Genomic DNA, 3589 nt, shown 5'->3' on the forward strand with positions numbered 1-3589 from the left:
TGACATATATCTTCAATCATGAACAAGAAAACCTCAGCAGTTAGATACTTGATACAACTGTACAAGTAGACTAAGCTACTAAAGAAAGCTACCAAACTTTGTATTCTTCAATTCGGCAAGCACATTGGTGTATAAGTTATTTCACGTTGATCAGACCATGACAAGAAGATAAAAAATGACTCGTCAAACATGACAAAGAAAGCAAGAAAAAAAGAGACGTACCCTAGAAGAAGACTCGTTAGATGAGCAAAGCTGTCGGCGATCAAATTCTATATCGTCTGCACCATCCTCTCCATAATGTTTCTTCAACAATGGCTCCCCCTTGATTTTAGGATATTTGAAACTCAACTTTCTCTTCCTCCAGGCAAGAAGACTACGTTTTGAACTCTGCTCTGCAGATTGATTTGCTGCAGTTTTATCCTCAAGGTACTTGTGCTTTGTGTCTGAAATATGATGGCTGTAGTGGACTAAATCCTCGTCACTGCTGCTGCTGCTTGTATTTGAACAAAATGATCCACCAGCATGGTTTGCATAGACTGGTGCTTCATAATTGAATGACTTCTGAACACTTGTAGCCTCATTTTCTTTCTCAGATTCTCGTACCGAATCCAAATCAAGTTAATCGGTATCCACAGGATAAACATAATTGGGATCCTCACTTCTGACTGAGTTCCTTCTATCACTGCTGCTACCTTCCTCTGCATGATATGCCTTCTTGTGTCACCTAAAGGATAATGCTTTTCAAAATTTAACCTTTCGCAGACCTGCTTTTAAAGAACCACCCCCATTTCTGTCTGTCAACAAAGCCTTTCCAGGGTTCGGAGATACTGGAGCAGACATGATAAACTTCAGAAATGTCTCTGAAGCTTCTTGAGCGTTCCTCAATTCCACAAGGTTGAGCACTAGCTGTCAACAAATATATGAACATATCTATAGGAAACAGTCACATTAGATAATATATTCAAGTAGCTGTAGGAATACAAGAACGCAAGTAAAAAGCATGTGTTTTAGTTTCTCTTACACAGACTGAAAGGCAATTCTTGAAGCTGCCAACACATACTTCCAAAGGAACGAAAATTTCAATGCACTCTTGTTTATCTCCTGCTACTGAAGCAAAGTCTGCAAGATTCAATGTCACCGCAGAAAGTACGGGTACCTTCTGATTTGGTCCTTTGCTTGTACCCTGATTCAGCAGAAGTATGAATAAATACAAAGAATGGAGTAAATGAACAATGAAATCGAACACAAAGACAACGTGTTCAATGGAGAAATTAGTGTTGATGAAAAGCTAAAACCAAAACTAAATGATTAGAAGCACGAAATAATAGACCCATGGATTGGAAAACACATGATTATCTTGAACGATAGGTTCAAAGCAATCAAAGGAACATGCAGCTAAGGCCAATGTTGTGCCTATGGAAGAAGAACAAATTGCTTCAGTCTCAAACAAGTTGAGATATAAGAATTTACTATTCCATTTAATCTCAGCACATGTCATCATCATACCAAATAAAAATACAAGCGAAAATAAGTTATATAAAAAAAATAATTAAAACCTATTTCCAACTAGTAGATATGGCCTATATGAGTCTTCATACTACATTGTGTATGATCTCGTGACCTCCTGGTCACATGACAACAACTTTACCGGTTAATCCAAGGCTCCCTTTCAAAAGGGGCATCGAGAAAATCGTTTGACTGGTGAAGGGGAAGAATAAATTCAACTACTAGGGATGGTTTTCAAATAAAAACAAAACAATAAAAATCAAGAGGAGTATAGAACTAATGTATTCATTTATCTCAACTTCCCTCTTTGAGAGAACCATAGAAAAGTACTTTTGAGTAGCTCCATAGTCATTTACATTAGCATTAGCATTCCTCGAGTACGAAAAAGAAAAGACAAAGAAGATACCGACGATCTAGTTACACTCATATACGAATGAAACAAAGAAGAGACTCTCCATGTCAAAATTCCTAAATGGTATGTAGAACAAAAAGGATTAGCGCTATGTATATACTCGTAAAGCTTTACCAATCGTTGCTTATTCTGCTGCTGCCGATGGTGCTTTGGCCAAACTATTAGCAATCAGTTCTTCTGAAGACAACTCCTCAAACTTGGGGACAAAGCTCATCTTGTAGTGGAACTCGATTTGTAGGCACTGATGAAGGGGTGTCAATGCCATCAATCCTTTCTTTACATCATCTTGTAACTCCCTAATAGGGATTGCTGCCAAAAAACTCTTAATGTACTCTTTACATGCCTCTTTACCTATATAAATGATGTTCTTTTCAGGTACCCTATTAATTAATATTTTTCTTTCTACTGTTCAAGTAGAAAAATACTCCTAAAATATGACTACTTTATTATTTAATTATTTTTTATTATATTAACTAGATTTCCTAAAATATATGGTAGGAGAATTAATTAATATTTTCCTTTCTACTCGATTTTCGTAGGAGAATTAATTAATAATTTTCTTTCTATTGTTTGATTAGAAAAATACTCATAAAATAGGACTCTATTAAGAAAATACTCTATAAATATTAATTATTTTATTATTTTACTTTAATTTACAGATGTTAGATAAATGTGGGTCGGCTTTGAATTTTTTTTAAAATAAATGTTAGGTTTAATTGTATTATCGTAATATCTATATTAATTTGTTATTTTGTGGTAGTTTACAGTTTGTAGATGAATCTCGATCGGTTTTTAGAAATTTTTATGTGTAAAATTTAAGTTTAAATGTATTATTTTTATATCACTTTTATCGTATTATTTTGTTGCAATTTACAGGTGATAGATAAATGTTGGTCCGCTTTGAGAATTTTTTTATGTAAAAGTTAGGTTTAGTTGTATTATTTTGATATCTCTATTATTGTATTACTTTGTTATTGTTTACAGATGTTAGGTAAGTGTCGAACGATTTTGAAAATTTTTTTGTGTGTAAAGAATAGATTTAGTTGTGTTATTTTGATATCTCTATCATTATATTATTTTGTTATAATTTATAGATGGTAGATGAATGTCGATCGGTTTTTAAAAATATTTTGGTAAAGAGTAGGTTTAATAAATAAATTCTCCATCTTTACATACTTAAAAGATATTAGTTTTTTTCTTCATTTTTTCTTTTGCTTTTTTTGTTTTCTCTTTTTTCTTTCTTTTTTCAATTTTTTCTTTCTCGTTATCTTTTTTCCATTTTGTCTTTTTTTTCTTCTTTTTCTTTTTTTTCTCTTTTTTTTTTTTGTACTAATCAATTAGAGAAATACTCCTAAAATAGTATAGAAAAATACTCCTAAAACAGGATTCCACTAAGTAAATACTTCTATAAATATTAAGATTCACGTTAAACTAGAGAAAAAACCAATTTAATTATTGAAAAAATATGATAGATGCCCATCTAACTTGATTCAGTTGCATGTCTAGAATCGTGGATGCTTAATTTTCTAACTCTCAACTTCTTCACTATTTTTGTCAACATAATAAAATTCAACATGTGTGTATATATATATATCTTCTTTGCTTTCATTCAAGTCATTCTTTAGTGTCAAAATTTTTGCTCAGACAAGAATTATTTTCATCAAAACTGAA

General features: G+C 32.2%; 1 long non-coding RNA gene across 1 annotated transcript; it reads right to left on the reverse strand.

Moving 5' to 3' along the window:
* Positions 1–227: 227 nt before the first annotated feature.
* Positions 228–2251, reverse strand: LOC124890726. The gene is made up of 3 exons (XR_007049278.1): positions 2033–2251; positions 1022–1183; positions 228–930 (listed from the first exon to the last, which is right to left on the reverse strand). It is a non-coding gene; the product is annotated as an uncharacterized LOC124890726 (long non-coding RNA).
* Positions 2252–3589: the final 1338 nt, after the last annotated feature.

Source organism: Capsicum annuum, unplaced genomic scaffold (genome assembly GCF_002878395.1).
Source record: "Capsicum annuum cultivar UCD-10X-F1 unplaced genomic scaffold, UCD10Xv1.1 ctg23432, whole genome shotgun sequence".
NCBI classification, from domain to species: Eukaryota; Viridiplantae; Streptophyta; class Magnoliopsida; order Solanales; family Solanaceae; genus Capsicum; species Capsicum annuum.